The sequence below is a fragment of the Anser brachyrhynchus genome (genome assembly GCF_964034855.1).
Source record: "Anser brachyrhynchus genome assembly, chromosome: 9".
Lineage (NCBI taxonomy): Eukaryota > Metazoa > Chordata > Aves > Anseriformes > Anatidae > Anser > Anser brachyrhynchus.
This window is the reverse complement of record NC_137703.1, coordinates 21,057,804-21,081,080: the sequence shown is the minus strand read 5'-3', so window position 1 is coordinate 21,081,080 and position 23,277 is coordinate 21,057,804. Positions and strand designations below refer to the sequence as shown.

Sequence of the window (23,277 nt, the reverse complement as noted above, 5' to 3'; positions counted from 1 at the left end):
AGACCTCCAAATGTTGTGATGAAGAGCAGGTTGATGCATGCTCTAAAAAGCCTCTCTTCTCTATCTACTTTAGTACTAAGAATAGGAAAAAATACTTGTAATGGTAATGTCATATGCCAAACAAAAAGTCATTGAATCATACTCTTTAGAAAAACTGATCCCTTGAAGTAACGAGAGATTACTATCCTGACCTCAAAAAGTAGTAGCATGAGAATTGATGTCTTCTTATCCTTCCCACGTATGAAACTCTGTATCAGGCTGTTTTCTCCCAACAATGCCCTCTCGTGGCCTGAATCATTCTTAACATTAAATTCTCTTCTACCTGCATACCTGTTATTCCATAGATTCCAGCCTCTGGACTTTAAATAAAATGATTACAGTTTTCTTCTACTTTTCTTCTACTTTGCAGCAAGACATTTGCTCTGCTTGCCCCTAGCTTCCTTCTTCCCTTGAGCTGAGGAAGCTGAAGGACAAGTTTCTTCCAGCTGCTGCAGGATCACCTACTGCAACACCATTACCTACTGCCTTTGGAAAGATTTGAAGATCCCTGGAAGTGTTTCAAAGCTGCTGTTGCCAGTAACACAGGAGGGTCTCCTCACATTTCTGGGACTAACTTTTTTCAATCAGAAAGCCACACATTTTCTAGTATTTCTCTCCGTCAGTCTTTAATATATTCTTTTAGCTCACAGCACATCTAGATGGATTATTGTAGAATAAAGTAATTCCCATTCCTGACTGATTTACTAGGATGTTGGTCACTGAACCATCCTTTCTTTTTTAATTTCCATTATGGAAGTCATATGGTTTCTCAGAAAACAAGTTGATAAAATTAGGTGAAATACATGGAACATTCCTATAGCTGTGTTATCAGGAAAATCTCATCTATATATTATCCTTGGAAACTTACAAGCAGTTATGCCTGAAACATATTGTACTGTTTGACTCAGTCACTGATAACTAATTATTTAATTGCCATCACAGAAAAATGTGCAGCATGTGTCAGCTATACAGTAAACAGCCTCTAGTGTTTGCTTTTTTAAACAAAATGCTCCCCCTCCCTCCTCCAGCTGATCTATAAGTAAATATGTAACTTTAATATAGTGGGGTTGAGAGAGAATAAAAGCCTGAAAAGGGAAAATACACAGCATTAAAAACCAGATTTTTTTTAGTGCGGGTGTATCACAAAGGTCATGTCAAGGAAGCTCTCAATCAAATCCTTATTACAAAGGTGTAGTAACTTTTCGTGAAATCATCCTGCATATCTAATTGACATTCCAACATTCTGTACCTTGACATAGAAGTCAGGATAATACTGGTCTATTATAGAAAATTGCAGATGTTTTTATCTTTCCTTTTTCTGATTATTTAGGTTTTCTCAAGGACTTATTTAATGATTTTATATCATTGTGGTTTTATTCTAAGGAGATATTGTGATCTCTTACTAGGTCACCAAATAGCTGTGAGAGGGATGATATAAGACACCGAAGCAGGGTAGGAATGACTAAATACTGTCATAGACACTAGACTAGGAAAGAAGATCCTTTGACTCTCCCAGAGTCCTGGAACCTAGGGATCAAATAACTCAGGGTTCAGTATTGCTGCTGAAAATTGCAGTAATTTAAATACACAGTTTAAACTGGTTCAAGTTCATTACTTGCAGTTTTTGTAAGGAAATAATCAAGTACATAGTACTTCTGTCCATCAGTTTCCTATTCATGGCTTTTCACCAAAAATACAAAGAAATAGAAAACATAGGACATTAAAAAACACTGTTTTACCTTATATAATGTCCAAATTTCCCTTCAAAATAGATAGTGGCACACAATGTTTGAAAGGCAGATAGGCTACCAGTGTCAGTTCATTCTGTCTTCAGCCATGTAAAAATTTCTGGTTTACCATTTTTCCTAAATTTCATTCACCAAGAGTCCCAGCTTCCTGCCATCTGCTCCCACTCAGTGTATTACTGTCTAACCCACATTTCTATTAGGAAAAGCAGTGCTGAAGGCTTTTTCAAGTTATGGATAATTTTGAATCATTGATTTAGTCACATGTGATAGCTTTTCCAATTAAAATATTTTTAATATAGAATTTTTAATAATTCTTTTTTTGAGCTTTCAGAATCTTTTAAGTGTGCCTCATTGAACACCAAGTAGTTAATAAGATTTTCCAGCCACCCACAATTTGTCATGCCTGAAAACATATTATGAAAGCAATTTTGCAAATTAAAAGAAAAATTATACATCCACCAAAATGTAGCATAAATACTGTCAAATGTGCACTAAATGCTAACATTCTAGAGTCCGTAACAGTAAGAAGTAATTGCTGCATTGACTTGTGACATTATCACAATAGCACTGAGTATAGCAATGATATCAAGCTTCTGGGGGGATATTTGATAGCACTGATGACATTACAATGTAGAAAAGGGGAGAAAGAAATGTGTGGATGAAGAAATCTTGATTCCTACTACAGTGGCAGATGATCAGGGAAGAGTGAGCATTAGGCATTCCAGTCCTTATAAGCAACCTGTGGATATCTTCAAGGATCAGAGTTACTGCCAGTGTGCCCCACTCATGCTTTCTCAGAGGGAAAGAAAGGAAAAGTGTAACAGAAATTACTTATGGTAAAGAAGAGATGAAAAGCTGAGTTATTAAAAGTTATGTTAGTCTAGAGTTGGCTTTTTAGGAAACGGAGATGCTTCTGACAGTACTTTATTTATACCTGTAAAAGTAGTACCATTGTTTTTTTTTGTTGTTGTTGTTTGTTTTAATTTTATTTTTTTTAATACCCCAAGCATGCTTGGGGTAAAAATGACACAATCATCTGACACAGGGAAAGAAGAAAGAGGTCCTCAGATTTTATTTCAGCCCACGTGATCTTCTGGGAGAAAGTTAACTGACTGTTTATGTTTAATGGTTTTAAGATATCATTGTGATTTCTAATGGTTTAGTTCACAAGCTAACTTGGAATAATTGTCTGTCTCTATGTCAAGCCTTCCTATGCAAGTTTGCTCCGGGTAAGGAATGATGTATTTTCCATAGAGGAGGGAAAGGAATATCATCTGATCTTTTAGGATCTTTTTATATCTAAGTATACATTAAAGATCTTCAGAAACTTGGCTATGTAATAGTCTTTTCAAAAGCAATCCCAAGATGAATCACTTACATAGTTCTCAGGGACAGAAATGCATTCATTTCCATTAATGTAATCATAACCTACAGAAGACTATTCAAAAGAGTCACATCTTTACCACACAATATCAAAGCCAACAGTAACAAAAAAACAATAATTACATTGTGCTACACTGCTGGAACTAGCTGTTCAACAGAAAATAGAGATAAATTTATCTTTGTTCAATTCTTTTAATTTCAGCCATGCAGGCCCATCCTACATGCCAGCACACATGCAGTGTACCAGGAAACACCACGGCTGTAAATTAGAATGAGGAGTCAAGTAACTTCCTTGTTTTAACCCTCCCTCTTTTAAGCTTTCTGCTTTCTTGTTCTTCTTAGAACTTTATAAAATCCTTTGGTTAAACTTTATAATGAGTTTAGTAAATATCATTATTTTAATGTACATGGAAACGGACATTAAAGCAGAGAACAACTACGTCAGAAGTAGGATTAAATATTATGCTTCCTAATTTCCTAGCGATGTTCTAGTTCAGTAGGTCACACCAAGTTTCACTTCCTGCAAAATCACTTGAGCCAACACTAACAAACTCATCTTACATCAACATGTTTAAACAGATAAGAGATCCCCATGCTTAGTGGCTCATAAAAATAAGATATACTTATCTTGGGTCCTAAATAAGAGGATAAACAACTAATTTTAAATGGGCAGTTGAGTTTAAACCTCATAAATCCTCTTGAGAAAACAGGGTAGGTAACATTCATTTCTATAAAAGGAATTAACTGAATAGATCTTTTTAAAGCATAATGTTTTGCACACACATTGTTAAAATAACCAAACACTCCCTTGGTTCCTTTGTAGAATAACTTTACACAGGTTCAATAGAGAGGGAAGTCCACATCTTCCACTGTTCTACAAGCCCCATTACTCCTTGCACAGAAGCTAAAAACTAAAAAGCCTCAATCTGGTAAACCTGGATAAAAAGATATGATGAAGTCTTAATAAAAGTAATAAAAATACATTACTACTAGTGAGAGGGGAAAAAAAAAAAGAGAACCCAGTAACTGGAACTGTTTGAAAAATACCCAACTTAAGAAATAAGACAAAATTTTGATTTCTTCCATATGTGTTTAAAACTAGACCATCTCTTGTAATAGTTACTTTACCTTTTTTTTTTTTTCCCCTCCCTTCCTCCTCCTCTCTACTTCCAAATTTTTCACTTTTTGGATATTTGAAGACTTGGTATTTTTCACAAAGAAAAAATTGCCTAATAGCCTTTTTTTTTTTTTTTAAAGATAGTTTAATAATGAAAAACAAATAATTAAAAAAGTGTTGACCCTGTTGAGGAATATGATGAGAATACGATTTATACTTGCCAAAAGCTGGAAAATTTATTCCTCACACAGATTCCTACATTGGAGGTATGGAACAACACAAAGAGAGAAGAGTTGACCATGGTCTCTGTTCTGTCACTGAGGCTACGTGACAGATGACAAAGTAGGCAACATCATTGATAATATATAAAATTTGGACAAGCTTTTCAGGATAAACTGTAACCTTGTACAAGTTGTCTTCTAAAACACGTGCTCTTTAAAACTGGATATTTCTGTCTTGGGGCATAGTCTAACAGGAATTTGCATTTTCTTGTTTGTTGTTTAGCCAGCTAACAAGGAATAATATATTAACATCTGGATTATTCATAAGCCAAAACTCTTGGCTAATCATGGATGTGTCTTGTGCCTTTATGTACTGATATATATATATAAGTAACAACAAAAAATACCGTACAAAACAAACAACCCCTTATTCTCTTTCCTTTTCAACTGCATGGAGAATGTGTTCACTGTAGGATCTCTTACCCTCTTCTTAGATAGACAACCGTAACAGAAGACTTTAGAAAAAGATCCTTTGGGATGACGACACCCAACCAATCTTATATGGTTTAGTACACGATTGCACGTAGTCCCAGAGTTATGATGAATGACCTGCCAGTCTGCAAGAAAATTGCAGTCGTGCCACTCCTTTTCCTACAAGGCTGAGTCAAATTATTTTGTGTTTGCTGCAAGGGCCCATATAGGGCATACTTTCCATGGAGCAGCTGATATGCAATAGCTTTTGAAGAAAGTGACATGTTTATAACCAACAGGCTCAGTTAAGCAGGATTCAAATTTTTATGTCACTTCAGAGCAGAATTGAGAGATCTGGTAATTAAAAGCCTGATTTTCTAAGTAGTTTCACCAACAACACCACAACTGTCATTTCCTAAGACCAAAGGCAAGCACACACACAAAAAGTCTTTATTCTTCTCAGTTAACATTTTCCTCATTATGTTTAGCACACACACACAAAAGTTGTAGAATGGACAGTTCATTAAACTGATACCATAATTTACAATACCTAAAACTAGATGTCCCTTTTCAACAGTGTAAACCTAGTCTCTCTGACTGAAGACCGTTTTTTTTTTCCTTCCTCTACATATTTACATATTTCATGGGTAAAAGATGTCAATTTGGCGACTGGAAGTACACAGCATGCAGCTGGGCACATATATATATGTATATATATATTAAGTTTATGCAGTTCTTTATAATGTTAAAAGAATGACTGAAGGTTTTCTGTGTGTGTGTGTGTGTGTGTTTTTGTTGTTGTTTTGTTTTTTAATAAATGAGAAACATGGGCCTGAAAGGGGTCTTGGAAATCTCAGTAGAAAACATACAAAAAAAAAGTTTTGTCTATTTAAGTAGATACCCAGATAATAGATACCGAGATAAGAGCAACATAACAGAGAGATAAATTGATGGTAAACTTTGGACCTACCAATAACGTCCTAGTTTCAGTTAGGACAGAGTTAATTTTCCTCCTAGTAGCTGGTAGGGTGCTATATTTTGGATTAGGATGAGAAGAGCGCTGATAACATGCTGATGTTTTAATTGTTGCAGAGCAGTGCTTACACCAAGCCAAGGACTTTTCGGCCTCTCGCTCTGTCCTGCCAGCGAGCAGGCTGGGGGTGCAGCAGGAGCTGGGAGGGGACAGACCCAGGACAGCTGACCCAAACTGGCCAAAGGGGTATTCCATACCATCTGATGTCATGCTAAACAATATATAGGGGTGGCTGGCCGGGGTGGGGGGGCCGGCTGCTCGGGGATAGGCTGGGCATCGGTCAGCGGGTGGTGAGCAATTGCATTGTGCATCACTTGTTTCGTACACATTATTAGTAGTAGTACTATTATCATTAATATTATTATTTTCCTGTCTTAATAAACTGTCTTTATCTCAACTCACAGGCTTCACTTTCCCGTTTCTCTCCCCCATCCCAGAGAGGAAGGGGGGGAGGGTGAGCGAACGGCTGTGTGGTGTTTAGCTGCCAGCCAGGTCAAACCACAACAAATAAGAAACCTTCTTAGAAATTCCACCAATTTTTATCCACTACCATCTCACCGTATCAATCGTTCTGCTCATTCTTAGGGTTTAAAATGTTTATATACATATATATTATTATATATATATATATTTATATATGTATAAAAAACCTCCTCCAACAGAAAGAGTAAATGCAGATTTTTCCTGTTTCCCACCCACTTTAGATTGAACTATATGGCTCAGGTGATGCCTTTGGAGAGGGAATATATATTAAATTAAAACAAAAAAAAGGGGGGGGGGGAAGAAGGGGGGAAAGGGGAAAGAGAGAGAAATGCAAAAGTGAAGGAGCAAATCTCAGTTGTCAGCTTGGATGTTTTCTTAGATATATAGATACCTCACTCAAAACTTGATTTTTCAAATATCAAATTTCAATGAAGTTGATCTGTTGACTAGAGAGATCTTATAACTGAAGGATGAACTAACGAGTTCAGAATTTCTTATGAAAATCTGTGATTGGAAGTCCCTTGTTGTGCAAACCCAGAAGCATTTGTTCACTCCTACACTGAAGTGTCAACTATCTAAAGGAGTCAGATTATTTTTAGTTACGATTGCAAATTGATCAAAGATAGTATCCACCTGATATTGTGGAAATATAAATACTTGTTCCAAAACACAAAGACTTTTGGTTTATGCTACTTTAAAATGGGAGGTCGCGTGGGGGAAATAATCTTATTTCATTGCATCTTCTAGATTCTTACCTGAGCATTTCTAATTTTTGTATTCCATTGATTAACCAGATAAAATACATTACATTTTGGGGTGGAAATAAAGAAGTATTCCTCAGGCTGAGTTACTCATTAATGATTCATTAATCCTGTGAGCTATTCTGATTCCTCAGAATAGCTCACAAAAATTAATAGAATTAGACTGATTTACACCCAATAAGAATTTGACCAGAGACTCTGAGATGGTGACACTTTCTGAATCAGCACAGATAAATTTACAACGGTGTGAAACATACACTTAAGGAGAAAGTGATGGATATTCCTTCTGGCTGAACAGGTCTCCCTAATAAAGCATTTTTTAAGTATTAGTTTCATGTTTCCTTCTCACTGCAGGTTGTGCACTGATGATTATATTTCTTTCCGAACATTGAATGAACTGCTCGAAATTGATCAGATGCCTGATGCTTGGTTTGCTGGTCCAGCAAAAATGAGTTGAATACAATCAACAAAGAACTCTCTTTCGCTCTATATTTTCATTGCTCAAAGGTCCTTTGACTTGAAGATGTGGCTTACTACCTATTTAGCTGTTCTTTGGGGTTGGACTGACATTTTTTCTTGCCTGACTGGAAAAGGATGCACCAAGGCATAGTAAAGCACTTAAGTATATAGCCAGCAAAAACATTGCAGGTGCAGAGTAAAAAGCTCAGTAGAAAGTGTCTATAAGCACACATTACAGGATGATTTCTTTTTCGGCACCACTTAATGTGGTGAAGAAAAACAGAAGGCCTGCTTCACAACATTTTTACCTGGCAGAGTAATTTGAAATACTTGTATAGGAGAGACTTGGTCTGAGGATAAGAAAGAAAAGCAAACAGTCAACTAAGTGTCTGACAGGCAATATGTTCCAGTTTTTTAAATAAATAAAAATCCAAAAATCAGAAATTAAATATTGTTTTCTCAAAGTCATAATGTATTATGCATGACACATACATGATTCCAGACACATCCCTAAAGCCAGAAGGCACTGCCAGCAGATTCCTTGGTCTTTCATTTCTGGCTTTTCTATTAGTGGAGAAGACTAGGAGATGTGATTCGCAAGCAAAGAAACTGTGATTCAGTGATAACCGAGATGAAGCCAAGAGTCAACCCCAACACAGTAAACCTTGTTAGAGCAAACTCTGCTGTTTATTTGCCAGATTAACGAAAAACGTTTTGAGGTCTCCATAGACAAAGAAACGTCCTCAATTTGCTTTCTTGAAAAGGAACATGTTGATTTGAACTACTACTACTCAGCTCCCAAGCCAAGTTTCCTCTGCCACAATAGCAAAGGTAACACATTAATGGTAGAATCCAGTTTCTATGTCATATTTGGGAAAGACACCATACTTTTGTTAGAGGTAGGGTTATCATTACTTTGCCAAAAGACCTAGTCTAGCTATATATATACAAACAATCGATGTCACTGCTTGACTTTCACCATGTATACCTTTCGCTACAATGCCTTTGTAGCTTCATAATACATAAAACTGAGGTAAATATACTGTTCGCATAGGTTACATTATCCACTTTAGGAAAGCAGAAGTAATAGCCAATTCAGGAAACACTATTTCAGACAAATGCTATTGAACAAATGAAATTACAGTATGTTACCAGCTGAGGACAATTACCAAGTATCATGTATTATTCATGCAATTTACTGATGTCTTTGACCAGTCTGACATTATGAAGATTGAGTCAGTCAGAATTCATAGACAACAAGCAAAGTCAATGACAACTTGCCTCATTAAGAAGAAATGTTGGATCACTAAAGGAATATATTCAGTCATTTACCTGTCAAATCCTTTTTTTTTTTTTTAAATGTCACGAACTGATTTCTTCTTCTGAGTGTATGGGCCCAATGTTTATTGTGGCCTTCCTGTCTTCCACCTCTGGCTGGAGTCTGCAACATGACAGAAATACCAGCTACTATAGTTCCTCCACATGGAGCCATGATGAGCTGAAGAACATGCAGCCACCTACATGCATACAGCCTTTTCTCTGAACTAAAGCATCCCATTATGATATATAGGAATTGAATGAAGTACAATGTTTAAAATGAAACACCCCCAAGGAGCTTCCTTTATACCCAACTGTGATGGACGGGCTTTCAGGTCAAGGAAGCAATTGGGGAATCAAATATTTTAGGTATAAAGAGGTCACAGAAGAGTCACCTCTTGAATGCATTTGGGAATGTTTCATGAGACCCATTTTAAGTCAATATAAAGCTATCAGAATAATTTGGTTTTATACACACAAATTCATAACAATTGCAAATAAAACAGGTACAACTGCTTTTATTCCTTTCATACATTCCTAACTCCCTAAAACCTGTTGTGTTTTTTGTTTTGTTTTTTAATACGTAGAAAGAACATTATGACATCCAGAATTTCCAGAATTATTGGATAATATCAGTTCGGTGCAAGCCATAGACTGGAAAACAAGATGAAACAAGTACAGTTGGCATAAAAAAAAAAAAAAGTTGTCAATGCAAGTATCTCCAGATCTTCACATACAATAAATCTATAAGCAAGAGATGATAGGTAAAATGTACTGATTAAAAATAAAGAAGGCTTTTGCAGAGTAATAAAAACTATGCCATAGTTCTCTTTGTAGCACTTCATCTGATAAATTACTCTTTGAACTTTAGCTAGAGCTTATATCGGGAACAAAGGAAACAATACAAAAGCAAGTCTTCTCTGCACACATGGAAATTTTTTGCTGTTAAATAAAATCAGGTTATCATTTTCCTTCACAACTGTAGTAATATTTAAAGGCACATACAGCATATAATTAATATATGTATAGATGTATGTATGTGTATACATACTTCATAAGTATGCTCATATCTAATGAGCTGTAATAATCAAGTATGTATCAGCACACTATCTGAGTATTTCAATGGCTAAAAATCCCTCTATAATGAACAATTAGTTTAGCAATGTGGATAATTCTAATCGACACATTGCTTTAGAACAAGTCTTTACCGTCTGTTCTGCCCCCTAATTACAAGTGCAACAAGAGTATAATTCACAACTGCATCATTAAAAAGGCATAAGGAATGTAATGTATGTCTCTGATATCCTTCAATGCAGCATGCATCTGTTATGGATTCCTCTTGTTTTAGAGACCACAAACAAACAAAACAAAACAACAACAACAAATAAGACCAAGGAAAAAATCTCTTAGTGGAAAAAACTCTCCCCATCTGCATTTTTTCCATAAAAAGCATTATTCTTATAAGTAAGATTACCAAACGTATCTGGAATGCATTTGAATGCAAGTACCTGCCTATCCTCTATGAGCTTTTCCTATATATGCACTTAAAGAATACCATAAACAATCACTCTAGGTATCTGGCCCTATCAATAGGCAAAGTACTCCGAAATCATAATGAATCAATGGAATCAGTAAATCCAAACCAGCTTCCACATAGTCTAATAAAATGAGGTGTTGAACATTCTTAATTGATTCAAGAAAACAAAAGTTGAAACAAAATGCCTGATTTTCAAAAGTATCTGAAGACACAAGACATGTGTTTCATTTCATTTCATGGAATTTCATTTCATTTCATTTCATGAAACGAGAAATGTTTCATTTCCCCAGAAATACCCTAATCCCATCAGGAGTTTACTGCAAATCCTTAACTACCTTTCCTATCAGATCTACAGATCTCTTAAGTCTTAGGTTCTCAAGACTCTGAAAGACTCTGAAAAGTTGTAGCTATAAATCATCAAATTTAAATTTAAGTAGTTTAAGTAGTAAACTTAAGCAGCTAACTTAAAACACCACAACTTTTATTTACCCAATTTAGGTTTTATCACCTGTAAAGCGTTACTGTACTTACACAGTAACCAGTTTGAAATTAGCTCAGGTATGGCAATGCAATCTGCTGTCACACCTTTTAACTGCAGGACAGATACTTACGAGTGTGCAGTACTCACTTTGTTGAGATTTAATGATGTTCTCCCTGAAAACATATGATGTACTGGAACATCCATTTTACAAATGACAGAACAAAAGACAACTTTTCCCTGCACTTAAAAGCTTTCTTGGAAAATAAGGACATATAATTTGAGTATGGCAAAGCATAAAGGTTCTTTCAAGCTCACCCCTTTCTTTGAAGGTGTTATGTTTTAAGGCTCACCATCAAATATTTATATTTAAAGAAACAATTCAAAATAAATGGTCAATGTGTATTTTATATAGAGTATCAGATAGAAAAAGTTGCAAGATCAAGCACACAATACAGGGAATTATAAAGATAATGTTGCTACAGCAACTCACCCACATAGCAAATTCTGTATTTTTATGTTTCTTCTACAACATAAACGGTAATTTAATAAGGAAGAACTTTAACAAAGAAAGTACGAGGAGAGAAAACATTGCAAATATGAAGTCATCAAGTTACAACTGGTGTAGGCCTCCTAGATTAACGTTTTATTCTTAAAAGGACAGTGAAGAGCTTCAGAGATTTCAATATCAAATTGTTCAGTTAACAAGTTCTAATAATGCTAGTTGATTTTTTCTCTTAAATGTTAGCCCTGAATACTCCTCTGGAACAGAGTGTCAAGCTGGGTTCCTTACTTTTGATCTCTCTTTTATCTGTTTTTCATTCCCTTACACAGCAGAAAGCCCTCATAACAGAAAATACTATAAGTTGCTTCTGTACCATCCTGTACCCTTTTGGGAACATACCAGTATAATTCACCATTGTCTTTGTAGAAGTTAACTATTAATTTTGATTAAAGGCTAAGAATCCAGCTCTATTCCTTTTAAGCACATTTCTTAAGCAACAGGATGATCAGTCTTAAGCTTCTGGATCATTACAGTTAATTTCTATGACATTCTGGTTTTCCTCCTTCATGTTTTACTTAGATTTTTATAATGAAAAACAAGCTATACACTCATTTAATATCACTATCAAATTCTTTAATATCCTAGAGGATCATTTTTATCTATACCTCTGCAGTGGAACTGGTATGGAACATATGCAGCATTATAGGACACTGGAACAGACATTTCTGATAAAATTTTAAAATAATGGAACAGCAATACACAGTACACAGATCTGTTTTGAAAATATAGCCATCTAGGTGACTGAAGTAAAATCAAAGCCTTTTGGAAGACTAATCTCAAGTTCTTGGTGCACAATTCTTCCCAAAATTTCAGTTTTTGTTCTTCAAGATGACCTAGTTCTCTTTTTGGATTTGTGATGTGGTAGAAAAAGATTACCTGAAAAATTGCCCACAAAAGGACATGCTGTTAGACGTATCTTAATAGCTATGAGTCATCTATAGACCTTCTTCCTTCCACTCTGCAATCAAGAACACATAACCAGCCTGTTCAACATCTAACCTCTCAATCACCCCGTTCAAGATCTAACCTCTTCCTGACAAGCTGAGTGAGAAAGCTGTACAGGGGTTATCGGTACTGTAGTTTGAAACACTCAAGTTCATCCCATCATGCCTATGCACTGCCATGTCAGGTACCTCCTCAGCTTTCCATGGAATAGAGAAATTCCACACGTACTTCTTCCATCTCAAAGCAGGAAGACAACTAATTTTATTTTCTTTATCTTCTACCCCAATCTATCTTATTTGAAGACACATTGAGCTAATACAAGTGTAGTTCAGCTTCATGCTTAAAATACCAGCATATTTTCTAAGCTATATTAATTAATACTTGTTCAACAAACAGGAAGCCAAAAAGCACAGGGCACACATCTGCACTCAACAACAAGCTCTCCTCACTTTTCAGATCCCCTCACTGAACTGAATAGCACTACCAAACGGCAATAGAGATTGTAGATATACTGAGATCTAGGTTGATAATTTTCCTAGTGAGAGGTATGCAATTCCACATAGGCAAAGAACAGAATATTTCTAGATGCCTCTCATGAAACCCGCTTTTTTGTAAGCATTTTATGTTAACATTTTAATGCATTCAAGGAAGAGGGGAAAGAAAAAGAAAAAAAAAACCCACTAGATTAAACAAAAGCTCACAAAGCTTAGACATTACAGGAAAACCAAAATAGCAGCAGGTGTTCCTCCTTACTTTGTACTCTAGCCCAGTAAAATAAACTACCACACTATATGAGAGAAAGTGTGTGAGTCATTGAACATTGTAAATTTCCCTAATGTATCACAGCTACAGAAACACCTGTGCTAAACACAGTAACTTTGTGCTAATCCTCTGTGAATATTTCAACAGCCCTCCAATGTTTTCTTCCCTTAACAGCACGATGGGGTGGTCAGTGCTATTCTTTCTCCATCTCCACAGGCTTCCAAAATGTCCAGGTTTGAACTCAGCTGGGACATCCGACCCTTGCCCAGCCCCTAAGCACCTTCTGGCCAGAAGCAGGCTGGGCAAGCAGCCCAGAGGAATGGCCATTGATGCCAGAAGAGCCAGGCTAAAATGCCCTTCATGGGTAGCACAAGGCCAATGCGAACACTTTGCTGCTTCAGACAGACACAAGGACCAGGGTTATCACACTGATGACTTTTTCTGTCACCACATAAAAGATGTCAAACGCAACAGAAGAGTCCCATATTTTAAAATGGCTGCTTGTATATTATACGTGTAGCAGCGTGACCACGGAAGGAAGCTGCAGGATGATAGCACCCGAAACTGCTCAAGAGCAGGGAGCAAGTCACAAGCGAAAAAGAGTTTAAAACCAGCAAGGATCACGTCTGACTTACCTTCCCAGGGAACGGCCACCCCAAGCCCTGCACTAGGACAGTCCTGTGCCTGGAGCAGCTTCACCCATGCATGCTGGGTTCATGTGTCAGGGGGTGCGTGTGGTGACCCCCACAGGCTGCACGCTGCCTGGGGGCTCCTCTGGCAGCTGCTCCCTGAGGGGAGGGGGGGCACCCTGAGGTGAAGGTTCCAGGAAAGGTTCCGGAACCTTCCAGAACTCTCTGAGGAACCCAGGCCCAGCTCTCCCTCCACCTGGGGCAGGGAGAAGGATGACCATGAAGCTCAGGATGTTTTGCTGTCCTTTCCAGAGGCTGAAGGGAAAAATCTGCCTTAGTGCAAGCCCAGCAGTGCTTTGCTTAAGGTACAGAGGAGGAGACCATTCTTCTGTGCCCAGGCAGCCTCTCCAACCCATCTGCCGTCACTTTACCTATGTGATAATTACCACAGTCTGGAGTTGCCATTACTGATCATTTAAACAGATCACTAACTCCTGTGATGAGTAAGAGCTTTGAACTCAGAGGGCAGAGACACACATTCTGGGCCTCAAGCCCAGTTTGGCATGACAGGCAATATACAGTTACACCACACCAGCTCCTCGTGCCGCCATGGCTGCGAATCCCAGGCTAATAAACTGTTGGAGGTTATTAATCCTCATGGTGTGGTGCATCAGCAGGAGATGCTGCATGGAGGGAGAAATTAAAAGGACACACAAATAAAGGACCACAAAGCTGCTGTTTGTAAATAGATTACATGCAGCTGAACTGCAAGCTATTGCACCACTAACAGGGTTAGTGCTGAGACTGAGCCATGAAGTCAAAAACAGATTTCCTATATCTCACAAAATTCAGAGTTTACATGTCAGCTCTTTCATAAAATCAAGCTTTACATTAAAGAAAGCTATAGTTTATATATATATATATGTAATAAAATAAATAAAAATAAAAGCACTTCCAGAACCATTTACCCCTCCTTCTTAAGAGGGTTTAATTAAAGGCCACAAACATTGCTACGCTTTGTTCCCCACCATGCTCCAGCACTCACACCAGCCCAGCCCTGAACACTGAGCACTGAGCCACATGCACAATTAAAAGAATTCTGAGCTGCTAGGTCCATAACCCAAATACAGGTCAAGAAAAATTATCTTAGGAATTTTGAGGAAGTTCAAAAAAAAAAAAATCATTGACTGAGCCAATAAAGAATGAGTTCTAACCAAAAATACCACGTTGCAGTTAGGAAAATGGATGGCACAATCTAGTACTTGTTTACATTCATATTCTTGAGTTATCTTCTGAATAAAACAGGACACTTTGAAAACATTAACACAATTAGTGATATTAAGACAAAAATTCCAGTTAAAAAAAAAAAAACAAACAAGCTCATATCAAAAAGTTATTTGAGCTAATTAGTTAAATTTAAATTATAATAAGTACTACACAGATATTAATCGATATTTTTTGCCATAGATCTAAGAAGGAGAGAGATGTGGATAGATTTCAGGTGTAGAGATGAAATGGACAGGCCACAAATGTCCCTTTCATAATTGTTAGCTGTGTAGATCCCATTTTCTAATTAACAAGGGTTTTACAGGAACATAACTAGAGTGTAACTCCTACTGTATCAATTAAATATACTTCTTCTTCACACAGGGACCTTTTATTTTGTGGTGATAATTGTCCTGTTGCTTTTTGTAAAATACACTATTCATAAAATTCAGCTTGACAAGTATTGATTACATAAAGCAAGTAACATCAAAGAAGGGGAATGGGATTTCTGGGCTATGCACAGAAATGCTATGGCTAGAATTAAAAACCACATTACTCTATGACAGTGTTTTCAGAAGTATCTGTATGATTTTTTGAGGTTACCAGCACTTCATTTCAAGGGTCTGCAGTTACTCTAGACCCACCACAAGTACTTGCGGATTGGTCTGAGGATTATGACATGGATTTTATCACCTTAGTCTTAACTGGGAGCATCCTACCCTCCAGAGAGGTGTTATTCCTGCTTGTGCAAAGTGCAGCAGCTTGGAATAGCTTCTTATGGGGTGATAAGAGTGTCTTGCAGGACAAGAGAAAGTGGTACAGATCTCCTCCAACAGAATGACAGCTAAGGATCACTGCAATTCAACTCTGCACATTCTCTATTTATGAAGAGAGGCTGGCTCCTTCTGTCACATTTTGACAGACATAAAAAGCAGCTACTATGTTGAGAGGGGGATTCTGATCAAGTAATTCTTTTATCTTCCATTGTAAGGAGATACAAGGCAGAGTGAATGTTTTAAAAGGTGTTAATATATGCATTGTAACCTCTAGTATAGTTGATATTTTACTGGATTTACAAGATATCATAAAGTTACTGAATATTCTTTATTTGAGATAGAACTCAACTATGTCCCAAAACCAGAGATGAAATCTGTTCTATCACCCACAGGTATTTAATAATTCTGCTTCATTTTCTGCTTCCTGTCCCATGTCAGCAGCACAAAAAAAATCTTGTTAATGGCAATACTAGCTGAGAATTAAACTTTCCTCTATTACCAATGACTTGACCTAACCTTCTACCATCTCAATGAAATCTCCAAGTCCACTGTTCTTTCTCTTCCAATCTACCCAGGTTTGGGGAATAAGTCTTGCAGGCAGTCTGGAGTCCTTCCTTTTCTCAGTAGAGACTGAAAGTGTTAATGGGCTCATCAGAAAACCATTGCACTGAGTATAAAAATTCTTGCTCTTGCAGTTGTATAAAATGGTGGTATTATACGGTTATATTTTACTTGATCATCCTATTGGAATTCCTCAAGAATTTTGAGCAAATGCTTTTATACAGCAAGACATATGTGTCCCCTTCTATGCCTGATCACCTCTATGGAGTACTAGTAGCTAGATCTTCTTTCATCTTTATCTTCATGCATCAAAATTGTGTTGTAGATACTCTCCTAAACTTCACAGGTATATGGTTCTGTAACCCACTTTCACCTTATTCAACTACCGAATGCTTGGTAAATCATTTCTCTGTTTTACCCAGAAACATTTGTTTCCATTTGTACTACTGCTACAGAAAATATATATAGCATAGAAAAAATACTGGAGGAAGTTAGGTATTATCTTGTTCAAAATCCTGAATTATAAGCCTATGTCTGTCCGTAACAGTACAGGTCAAACACTATGTAGCACTTCATTAATGCAGTATTCTGAAATCAATTTCTCTACATGGCAAAGAGAGGATATTCTAAAAAACTTCAACTTCTGGAAGTTCCTGGAACTTTAGCAGCTGTTCTAAAACAACAATCCATATTCAAGGACCTCTTACAAAGAGCTGAACTTCAGAATTAGAGTCCTTAGCTTCATGTTTCAGACTGCAAGGTAAAAGAGTGGCAACTAATCAATCATGTAATTGCCATTTGGAAGGACTTTGTTTTCTAAGATAATTAGAGTTCTTTCAGGAGTTGTCCAAAGGTATTGACAAACCAGATCAATAAATCTATTTTTGTTTGTTCAGATCAGACTTACAACTTCCTTTGATAAGGCTATATCTGGAAGAACTGGAATCAGAAAAAATATGACAAGCTCAGGCTGTTGTCTTATCAAAATCTATCAAGTTTAACTGTGATGCCAATAAACTCATGCCATTTAGCTTTAATTAACTCTTCTAAAAAAGCAGAAACAAAGGAATTACTAAATCAGGTCAAAATGGATTTCATCTAATCTCATGCCTACTCTCTCCATGAATACTTTATAGGAAGTTCTTTAGGAGGACATACAAAAATCTGAGATGAGCACCAGTCAGATCTTAGGAGACTGCTTTATAACCTCCTCAGTAGTACCCAGATACACATTCTGCAAGTGGGCTGGAGGCCACAGAGGATAGTGATTGCCAAATGCTAATTAACAATTGTGCCACTTTTTAGGTATGTTTTTACAAATTACCTACTGATTAATATTTCACTGTATTAAAAGCATTGCCCTGTGTCATGAGTCTGAAACCTGAAAGTATAGGATGTTCTAGTTGTTTTTTTGTTTGTTTTGTTTTAATTTCCTTGTCATTCTAGAGATCTCGTCCAATATGCCTTTAAACCTTGAAAGTTTTCTTGGCTTCACCAGAGAAGCTTAATTTATTTTCCTTTGCATTGCCACATTATATAACCCTTTAAGGCAATAAGGAATAAGAAATTTATCTTTTTTTCTTTAACTATCTCTGTAATATATTTACAATACTACTGTGATGAAATTAGCATATTTCTTCTGCATAAATACACGTTAAACAAACAGGTAGTAAATTTTCTCCCCATGTGTTGGAAGGATGTTAAATTTCTTTGTGTTAAATTACTTTGTTGGGCTCCTGTTTTGTAGTTAATGTGCTTATCTGAAAAGAAAATGCTAAACAAAGCTTCCTGCCTGTGTAGGCTTGTGCCACAAGCTTCAGTACTGATAAACTGTATTTCAGGACCTGATAGATTTAAAACATCAAGGTAAGTTAGGGACCCCAGACTACAACTGTCTTCCCAAATACATAGTTGATTGAATGGTGCTGAAGTGAGTGGAAGTCAACCATCCACAGCGTAAGTCAGCTTCAATGAGACAGCCAATTGCAAGGCAGGTAGAAATCTTCTGTAAGATCCTTGCGGGATCTCATGGACCTCTTTTCCTAGAAGGTGCCATTCCTCTGCATGGGGAACAGAGTTCACCCCTATTTTTGTCACTCCACTCTCAGCTGGTCACAATCAACGGAATCATCTAAATTCATTCTCATTTTTACAATAGCATACTGGTGAACATGAATATTGTTATCATTCATCACCTGTCAAGCACAACATCAAGTACAACATTTGCCATCACCACTATGTTGTACAGTGGTGATATGTTGCTGTCTATAGAGAGATTTTTGAGAACCTCCGAAACACCACCATGTGTACATAACTGATGAATGACTTCTCTGGTTTCAAGATCATTCACTTGACACTATATAAATAAATCAATCAAATCACTCAACATCACAGTAACCCACATGCAGAGATCACAGTGCATTATTTTCTCACCTTTGCAACTTAGTTCATAGTTACTCAGTGACAAGATATTAGAGAATCTGAAGCTGACTATTGCATACTTGTTTTTCAGTTCATGTTAATATGCAAGTGTCCAAAGATTGAGTTTGATTTCCTCCCACCTACACCAGAATTCTTTAAGGATAAGGGGCTGACCACTCCTCATTAGGCTTGCATGAAATTCCGCAAGAGGAGAGCCTGAGTGCCTGACTATGATATTGTTCACCTGTAAATAACTTTGCTTAAGAGAACTTTTCTTAAGTAACCAGCTTTCTTCATCAGCGTAATATCAGGCTGTATGTACATTTGTACATATGCATACACTTTGTGGAGTTTTATGTCAGCATTCTTTGCCCCTATAGGCATTGGAGTAAAGGTCTTGTATTAAACTGCTGGAAATCTTATGCCTCATGGAAGGATATGCTCTTGTTGTCAAGGCAGTGACATAAAAAGGTATAACAGAATTGTGTATAGCATAACAGATGAAAAAAAAAACTAGGAAAAGTTTCACACTAATCATTCTATCCATTAGAATGTGGCCAACAGCTTAAATGAAATAAAGCCCAATTCTTTACTTAAAGGAATTGTGAAGACTGCTCTATACACATTATAGAAATAATTGTTTTTTCATGTTTTAGTAATGTTTAAGAAACTGACTTTTACAGTACTTTGGCTATGAAAGGCATTTTATTATTCTATACAGTTGTTTTGTCTTTAAAAAAAGGCTAAGCATTATATTACGCGTGTATATTTTATGTCCCCACTTAAACATAGGAGTCTTGTGATAATAACACACAGTGGGGCATTTTAGTGATTATTCCTTTTTTTTTTTCTTTTTTTTTCCCCCTCTCCAGTCCTTACTGTAAAAATTCATCAGGGAGAGTATTTCTTTCCTCTGTGGAGATGTTGATGTTTGGTCCTGGATTTGACAGTTAGGACACAACCATCTCACCATTTCAGTTTCCCTAGAATTAAAGAATGTGATACTGCTGCAGCATTCCCAAAGTGGGGCAGTACTGAGAAATAGTGTTTTTTAGTTGGCACTGATTCAAAGATGCAGCCCAGATGCTGCAAAGCAAATAGACTGTATTTCCAACAGCTGTGATAACCACATAAATGAGTTTAAAATTTGTGACATGATATCTTTCAAGTTGCCAGTACTAGGGCCAAAAAACTGTCTGGATTTAGGTTGCATGTCACATATTTAAGGTATAATCTACATAGCATGTGTAAACCAGAAAGCATCTGATATCTCCATTTTTCCCTGGGGAAAGGTGCAAAAATTTTACCATGATAAAACAAACTGCAGGTGGCCACGTGTTGAACATTAGGTTTCCAGAGCCAGAAAAGCTGAATCCACATTCCAGAATGCACTAGGAATCTATCTATCTATCTATCTATATATAGATAATTTTTTTAGAGAGGGCTCTTACTTACTCATTCTCAATGAATGCATTAACTGAACCTGTGACTTTAAGGAACCCTCTGGTGAAAACTATTTTGTAATTTGAAAGCATTGCAGACATGGTACATGCTGTTGATGTTAAGCCTGGCATTTCTGATATGTGGCACGACTGTTTTAAAATAAGTGTCTTGTCACTTAAGTTCTTAACTTTTGAACACTCCATGTAACATTAAGCTGTAATGCACACAAGTAATACAAATGGAACTCTGAATGCATAAATACTTCCATAATTAGGGCCCATTTTTATTCTTTCTGTATTACTACTCATGGTGAGATCTGTGTGATGATCAGTCACATTATGAGCATCTTATACAAGCAAAAAAGACACAAACTGTAACATGTTAAATACTGAAGTAAGTATAAATGGAAAATTATTTCAGTGTTCTTGTGTTTCTCCCTTTGATTTTCTGGTCCTACTGAGTATTCTAACAGCAGATGCTATGACCATCAAGTATTAATTTATTAGAAAATTAATGAGTTTTGCAAAACATTATTAATTTACTAATATACTAATACTGAACATCAGCATCAGCAGTTCATTATTTCTCCTAAATTTAAAATGTATTATTTTATTTGAATGTTGACACAAATTCCAGCTTAAATCTTAGATATCTTACTTTGTAGACATTTTATAGTTATTTTATAGACAACTTTAATTCTACATGTTTGTGAGTTTTTCACACATTTATCTTTCTGCTGCAGAGTGATAATGAATTTTTAAGACATTTTAAATGCTTATAAGTGCACAAAGTGAGCAGGGGGCAGTTCAATGTGGTTCATTTGCATCAAGTAGAATACAAAAGAACACAAATCATGGAGTCACAGCACAATAAGGCAAATTATTTAGTGGAAATGACACACTCATGCCAACAGATATAATGATAATTATACCATAACTTACAGTGTCTTCTATGTACATAACCCTTGTCACTACTCCTCTGTGCCCTACACATCATGTTAAGATTTGGGACAAGATAAAAACCCTGAATATATGAAGCATATGAAGATTAATTTTAATATGCTCAGTTTCCTCTTTATAATTCCAAAAAGTAGCCAAATATATTTCAATATATTTTCAATATAGCCTGAAAAACATTTTAATTTATCCAAACCCATTTTTTTGGCCATTGCAACCTAAGTTTGATTTAGCTCGATTATATGCATGCATTGTACATCCACAACGCAGTATAACTGCGTAACATTAAGACTTCTGAATGGAATACATCAGGTAACGATTTACAAATAGGATCAAAACAGAAAAGCTTCTCTGTTGGTGACCTTACTCAGTCATGTTACTATTCATATTTCAAATCCAAATATGGTTTCAGTTTCAGTTTGCAGTTTACCATAACAAATCAGAATGGTCTGTCCTGGAAAAATCATCTCTTGCTCCACCACAGGTTAAACACATTCACTATAGTATTAGCAATAAATATTTTTTGTAATACGTTACCCATAGACAACTCTATGTATGATATCCCATTACATTAAGAGACTTCCTGATATAATCAGCAAACAAACAAAGATTGATTAATCAGTAAATGGGCTTGGCCTTATTACAGTTAACAAATTAGACAACTCAGGATATATTGCTTTATAGGCAAGACTTCTTTACAAATATTATCCATAATTGATAGTAGTGACCTTTTGGCAATACTGAAAAACATCCTCAATTAATAGTCTGTTTTTGCAAAACAGATCACAGTGGGGAGAACTATGTAGTTTGCACAGTAAGACTTTAGGGAAATGGAGGAAAATGTTTTTTAAACCTGCTCAGTGGGAAGTAGATGAGAGATTTACTTTCTGAAGCAATATTTGTTTAATAAAAGCAATGTAAAGACAATTTAGCACAGATACAGTATTTCAAGACTTACATCAGCAACTGGGTTTTAATCTATTGGCCCCTCCATTGCTGGAATATCTGGGAGTCATCTACAACTTGTGAATGATAGTAAATTCCAGATCAGAAATCCTTATGTAACAAATACACTAAGATAAGACTCATTGTTTGTAATGCTCACTATATATCAATATCAATTATATAGAGCAAGTGAGAATAGAAATAGAACATATGGCAATAACGGCAACAAATATGACATATGGTCCAGGAACAAGTTTTTCTCACCCTAAGTCTTTTTCAGTGGAGAAGATAACCAAGTACTGCATGTAAAAATGATTTCATTGGAAACCATACGTAAGTCTACAACAAAGCCACTAATCACAATAATAGACCTTCTTGTCTTAGAAGGGGAAGGTATGAAATGCAGACAAAGATGTTAAAATTATTTTTACATTTATTTTAGGAGGAGTCAGACAATATTTAGTCCCACATGCAACCCAGGTGAGCCTTGTGGTTCTAAACTAGTTGAAAAGACAGAAATGTATCTATTTTCTCTCTAATACCAGCATATAAAAATGTTTAATCCACTTCAGACTGAAGGAAATAAGGATTATCCTTCCCACCCAGCAAACCTTATTGATGGCCTTATGTGTAGCCTTTTTTTTATAGGCTGTAAAAAACTCAGTGTGCCATATCCTGAAGGAGAGTATGTCTGCAAAGTATTCCTTCCTGTTTTTTTTTTCTTTTTCTTTTTCTAAATGAAAGCTAATTACCCTCGATTTTAGTCCTTTCTTTTGTGAGTTTCAAGTCCGTTAGATTTGTGTTGTAGCTTCTGGCTACACTGTGATCAAGTGTCACAAAAATACCATAAAGTCCCGAAGTTGCTAATTTAAGCAACTTTACTGTTTCCTGCCCACCCTCCACCACCACCACTCTTTCCATCTTAGTTCAAGAATTTATAGAGCTATTTAAAAAGAGGATT

General features: G+C 36.3%; 1 protein-coding gene across 5 annotated transcripts in view; it reads right to left on the bottom strand.

Moving 5' to 3' along the window:
* The window catches only part of LOC308199825 (uncharacterized protein), a 605,136-nt gene that overhangs the window by 214,274 nt on the left and 367,585 nt on the right, over nt 1-23,277 (bottom strand). The window contains exons 1-2 of one of the 5 annotated variants that reach the window (XR_013954986.1): nt 13,955-15,313; nt 9,048-9,156 (exon numbers count right to left, since the gene is read on the bottom strand). The exons of 3 other annotated variants lie outside the window; for them this stretch is intronic. The gene's annotated coding sequence lies outside the window, so the exon portion shown is untranslated. Of the gene's footprint in view, nt 1-9,047; nt 9,157-13,954; nt 15,314-23,277 lie in introns of those variants that run through there. One more of the 5 variants, XR_013954987.1, reaches the window with a different exon arrangement.